The 6373-nt window shown below is 52.8% G+C and overlaps 1 pseudogene; it reads left to right on the top strand.

Annotated features, from left to right (window-relative positions):
- The first annotated feature begins 4508 nt into the window (after positions 1–4508).
- LOC123634870 lies at positions 4509–6000 on the top strand (annotated as a pseudogene).
- Positions 6001–6373: the final 373 nt, after the last annotated feature.

Here is a 6373-nt window from a genome sequence, read left to right as displayed (position 1 = left end):
TCCAGCTGACAGCCAGTACCAACTACTCCCCATGTGAGTCTTGGCCATTCCAGCCTAGGCCAGCCTCAGATGACTGCAGCCCAGCTGATATCAGGAGGTAGAAGAACCACCCAGCTGAGCCCAAGAAATCCACAGAATCATAAAGGATATTTTCTAAGCAGTTGTTTTAAGCCTCTAAGTTTGTTTCAATTATTTGTTCATCATTGAAACAGGAGGAGATGTGGCTACTACAAGAAGAAGAAAAGAAGTGCTGAGTACACAAAAACAATAGATATCCTTTATATCTGGTAAAGAACACCCAGGATCTACCCTTCCTAGCCACATGATGTGCCAGAGTTAACAGCAAAACCGCGGGTCTCCTGTTTAGCCACACGATTTCTCAAGTGCCCACAGCAGGCAGGACACTGTGCCAGGTACCCAAGGCAGTAAGGAGGCATAGCCTGGTTTATTCAGCTCCCGAGCCTGAGTGCTTTCTGCTACTGCAGTGCCCAGAAGAGCCGTATATGGAGATAAGCTTGAGGGCTATTGGCAGCTCTGTTGGGGGCTTCTGAGTAGTTCCTACCTTGCAGTGAATGCAAGAGGAAGACGGAGTTTCTTTCCTGAAACCCCAGAGAACATCAAAACCAAAAGAGTATGCAAAGCCAAGAGCAAAGACAGGCTGAAATCTGAAACACAAAGGGAGAGATGGGAAGAGCCACCACACTGCAGGGCTGGGAGCAGATGTGAGTGCAGGGGACAGGAGACCGGGATCTGACACCAAGAGAATAAAGTCAGAAGGGAGGGGTCCAGGCAGCCTAAGGTCCGGCAGCTCTCCAGCCTCTCTGGCATGTAGACAGCATCCTCTTGTCACTCTGCTGACACAGCATCCTTCCTGTGTTCGTGTCCTCTGCTGGCCACGCCAGTGGGGAAGTCACGTGGGAGTTGCATGCATGTGTGCAAGCTGAACATCCAACCCCAAAGACACGACATGTTTTCAAATCGATTTCTTATGAAACCTCAGGGGTTCGAGGGATGAAACGCTTGCATCAGACTAGTGATTGTCATATTGAGTTAAATTTGATCACACTAGTAAAAGGATTTGCATTTTTATACTAGAAAACGGACACCTCCAGAATTAGCAAACAAATGGATGACTGGAAATAAATTCAACCAAGGCAGTCTGCTGAGTTATAAGCAGGAAGGAGTCTAGGATGACCTCTTCGTGTCACCAGGATGTGACGCAAGGTGTTAGGGAACACTGGGAAGGGAGGAGTTGCCAACCCAGTCCCGGCTGTGGTCCCCAGGGTGACGCTTGCATGATCCGTAGGCAGACACGCCGTCTGCACCCTCCTGCTCACCCCCTCCACAGCCATCCTCAGGCCCACACAGCCCTCCCTGCCCCCAGCCTGGGCGAGAATTCCACCAGCAGGTGGATCCAGGCTAGCCATGCTGCCATCAGTCTGGGATCCTGTGTGTTTAGGATGGAATTTGAAGCCCAGAGCCCCTGCCTCTTGCCTGGAATGCAATGATTACCCCTGTGCTGGGGCCTGACCTGGGCAAAGAAGAGTCCCTAATGGTTCATCTCCCTTCATCACCCACAAAAGAAAATCACTTTGTGCTGGGCACCATTCTAAACACATTGAGGCACGCAGACCCTACTGCCAAGGCCCACGCTGGAGGCCACTAGTACAGGCCAGGCACACAGGACGGGGGTTGGGGAGGGGCAGCTCCAGGGCACCTGGGCACTTGCTGCATCCCAGGCCAGGGAAGACACAGTCTAAGTCCAGGCCTCGCAGCGGGTAGAACTTGCCCAGGACCCGGATGTGCCAGCACGGACTCAGAGTCTATTAGGAAGAGGTCATTGAGTTTGCCAATGGTCAGAAAAGGGAGCGGAAGGCATTGCCAAGAACCTCTGGTCCTGGAGGGGTGACTCAGAGGGCCCCAGGGGAGACTGCAGCGGTTCCAGCAACTACCCCCCCCACCCCCCGGCTCCCCGGCGTTTGCACTCTGCCATCACTCCTTTCCTTCTGATCGGAGTGATTAGGTTTTTTATCCAGTAATCCTTCCATGTGTTCTTTCCAACGCTGTTTATTGTGTAGCACAAAGATGGAAATCTATTTACTAATCTGTCCAATTTTAACTCAATTCTGCCATCACTCTGGGAGGGGCTGGGGCTGATGTGATTCCCGGGGGGGGGGGGTGGGGAGCACGGTGAGATCCCAGCTGAGTCTACATATAAGGAACCTTTAACACAATAGGTGTGGGGTTTTTCTAACAAGCAACTGAAATCGAGAAGGCAGGATTTTTAAAAAGGAGGTGCCACTTGCATTTTCCCCATCTCAGTGGCCACATTGTGGGGACTTTTGCCTGGGTAACCTGGATAATTGCCTCAGTTCTCTGCCTTTCTTGGGCTTGGTGAGGAGGGGGCCTCCTGCTGGGTTCCCCAGGGATGGAAGGAGGGAATTCATATCTTGTCAGGGCTTGATCAGTAGACAAACAATAGGTCTCCCAAGGCGACCCGCTTACACCTCTCTTGCCATAGACGTTCCCAAACCCACCGGCTGTGTGGCTGTCAGAGTCTGTCAGAAGTACCGCCTGGCTGCCAGCTGGCGGGAGACGTCAGCCATTGGGGTTCACACATTGGCAGCCCGAGCCTGGAAGGCAGGGGACCTGCTCCCGCAGAGGCCACCCAGGAGCTGGAGCACGTGGAAAGCTGGCCAGGCCCAGAGGGAGGCGTCTGGGTCTTCACCAGGACCCTCGGGCCCCCATGTGTGACGACCTGTCAGGTCTTCACCTCAGCCAGAGCCACCCGGGCACTCTGACCTCCAGGATGACCCCTGATCACCACCAGGAGGAGTCTGGTGGCCTTGGCCCAGAAGTTCAGGGGCCTCCCCCTCCAGCCGGTGGGGCCACGGTACCCACTCTGACCAGTGTCCAGGCTACTGGCTGGATCTCCGCCCTGCCCAATGCCCAGGGTGGACAGGAGTTGAGACTGGGAAGAGCCCCCTGGCCCGGGCCAGGTTCCCCTTCCCCTCACCCACTCCTCCCTCCTTAGCTCCTGCCCCTGTGCTGATGCCCACCTCAAGCCTGCTCGATGGCTCACCTGGACACTTATCTCTAGCCTTGGCCCCTTCTACTAGGGGACATGACTCTGGGGCTTGCATTCAGGCTCCACAGCTGTGCACGAGAAGCCTCCCCCTCCAGTCTGCCTGAGGACTGCCCCGTCACGCCTGCTTTCTGTCTGCTTCCCCCTCCGCTTTCCAGTCACTCAGCCTCCTCCTGGTCGACCCAGCAGTAGGATCCCTGTTTCTTGCATCAAGACAATGACATCCACTGCCTCGGCTGGGCATCCCACTGACACCATCGCCATCGTTCTCACTGTCATCCAAAAAATTAACTGGGATGGGGGCTGGGGGCGGTGTGTGTCCCGACAGCCCTGCTCCTCAGGCTTTGAAGGTTCTCGGTTCCCCATTCACTGAGAAAATCAGACTGTCATTTCACGCGTGGCAGAGGCAGCAGAGATGAGGAGGCACTTGACCCCTCTGGCTTTCTGAAACAGCCTCCGTGTTGCCCCAAGCCCCCTGCTGCCCTTAGGGGAAAGGTAGAAGGGGCCTGCCTGGCAGCAGAAGTGCCACTGCAGCTGGCACTGAGACACACGCCATCCACAAGTGTGTGTGCGCCGAGCTGCCCATATGCAGTGTTCAGATGCCCTGTGTAGAAACGCTCCTTATTTCGATCACAGATCACATCCACATCAGATAAAACGGGCTTGCTAAATTGGGTTCCCCGCACCATCCTGATGTGAGCCCTGGCATATCAAATCAATCGCTTAAAGGCAAATCGATGAGCCAAATGAAGTCTGCAATCTCAGGAATTAGGCTCACTGCCCGTGCCTCGATTTTTCAGATTCCAATTCAACTAACATTTATTGAGCAACTATATTTGCCAGGCAGTGAGTTCAGGGCTTTCACATACGCTGTTTTATGAATAGTTGCAAACACTCTGCCAGGGAGTAATATTATGGCCATAATAAAGATGAAGAGGATAAACGAAGACCTCAAGGTCACCCAGCTGTCAGTGGCAGGGCTGTGGATGGAGCAGAGACTCGGCCATCATTTTGTTGCTACCCGTGGCTAGTTTCAGGGATGGAGGATGCACTTCTCACTAGGCCGGGGGCTTCTGCGATGCAACAGCTCTGGTGTGAAAGTTGCATTAGAGCCAACCTGTCCGTCCCCACTGGAGAGCTAAGTGTTCAGATGTCAGACAGCTCCGCTACTCTGACCATCAGGATGGCCCTGGCTCCATGGGAAGAACGCAACCTTGGAGGCAGACCAGGGTGCTAAGCCGGAGCTGCTGCTGGCGACTCAACCTCTCTGTTCCGGTTTCCCCACACTGAGAATGGAGGCTCCACACCTACCTCACCACGGTTGTTGGAGGATCACCCTGAAAACCTTTCAAGCCCATTATAATGTGAGCTTCAAGAGAACAGAGAATCTGCCTGTCACATTCACTGCTGTAGCCCTGGGACCATGGCTGGCAAGTTGCAGACGCCCAATAAATATCTGTGGTGTGGACAAACAATAATGCTGGTTGCCTTCCAGTCTATTCCCCGTGGTGAGCAGGCATGTCCCGCAAACACCTGGAACATCTCCAGACAGAGACTCAGGCCAAGGCTTGGTGGGACTTTTGTACTCGCTACTGAGAACAGCCACTACCCACAGCAGCTGTGGCCACCTCACTGCCCTTCCCTGAGCCTTCTTACGAAACTGAAGAAACCTGAAACTCTTCACCCTCCGAATCAGAGCTTAAAAATAGGGCAACTTATGATTTTTTTTTTTTAATTTGGCAAGTAAGGATATTTTTTGAAACCTACTCTTACTATCATTTCATGAAAGAAAGGACATTTTAACTGCAAAACATCAGGAAGCCATGCTATCAGAATAAAGGGCAATCCTTTCCAAGAGCAAACAGCTGGCAAACTTACATTAACATAACCCCCCCAAAAAAGATTGTACTTAAAATTTTTTTGAATGCAGAAAGATGGCAATGTAGAATTGTATTTTATGGTGTCACATGGTGACTTTTTTTCCTTGATATAAATTTGTCACCTTGAGAATCTATATTGAAAATACAGTGACAATAGTAATGATAGAAAGCATTCAATGAGTTCTCACTGTGGGCTTTGTTGTGCCCAGCAATTTGCAAACCTTGCCTCCTTAAGATACAACCTGGAAGGTGGAAACTTTACCCCAATATATAGATGGGGAAACTGAGGCTCTTGCCTTCTCCCTTATGGAGGCTGCCTAGGGGTGTGGGCCAATGAGGGTTGCAAGAAGGGGCCCTCCCAGTACACACTGAGGGTGCCTGAAGCCTGGATCTGCCAACCCAGAACAGTCTGGAAAATCAGGGAAAAACACCACTGCCAGGTAAGACAGCGTCCCAGCCTGCCTAGAGTCCACAGACAGGGCCTGGAACCGACTGCTCTAAGTCAGCACCCACCAGCAGTGCAAGAAACCTCACAGTGCCGAGCAGTGCGAGCCGTGGGTGGAGGAGCTCCTCAGCAAGGTGATCGAGCTGACCGCGGCGCCCGCGCTGCTGGAGATCGTGGGTGGACACGGTGGGCGCCGAGCACCTGGTCACCCTCAAGGACCTGTACATCAGGAACAGCGACAGCTTCGTGGTGCTCTACAGCGTGTGCAGGAGGCCTCGTTCGAGGCGGTGCGGCCGCTGCGCGAGCGCATGGCCCGGCTGCGGGGCCCCAGGGCCGACCCGCTGGTGCCGGTGGGCACCAAGGCCGACCTGGACGCCGAGCGCCGGGTGCTGACGGCGCGGGGCCGCGCGCTGGCCCGCGAGGGGCGCTGCCCGATCCTGGCGGTCACGGCCAAGAGCAAACTGATGGTGGACCAGGTGTTCACGCAGGTGGCGCGCGGGATGGAGGCCCTGGCCCCGCCCGAGGAAGAGGTCCCGCAGGTCCCCACCAGCGCCCCGGATACGTGGCCATCGGAAAGATTCATCGGCTAATATGCAACTGTTGATGTTTCACAAGCTCCTCTTTTGTCATGATTTCTGAAGCTATTTCTACTCTGCCTTTTTAAAGAAAGTTATCCAGCCGTAAACAATTGGTGACTTTTATATATTAACTCAAACCAGTGCTTCAAGCTGTCTGCAGATCTTTCTTCAATTATTTGGTGAAAACTGTGCAACTTTGTTTATCTTTCATAGTGCTATAAAAAGAAGCCAAAAATAGCATTATTTTTTTCTTGTATGGAGAGAATATTGCCCTTTTCTTCAAGTGGAACTTGTTACTGGACTTTTTTTTATAATTAACACCTTCTGAGTTGCAGCCAATGTTTGAATTGATTGAAGATCCTAAGCTAAAGAGTTTAAGCTTTGA

Source organism: Lemur catta, chromosome 3 (assembly GCF_020740605.2).
Source record: "Lemur catta isolate mLemCat1 chromosome 3, mLemCat1.pri, whole genome shotgun sequence".
Classification (NCBI taxonomy): Eukaryota; Metazoa; Chordata; class Mammalia; order Primates; family Lemuridae; genus Lemur; species Lemur catta.
This window is presented reverse-complemented; position numbering and strand designations above follow the sequence as displayed.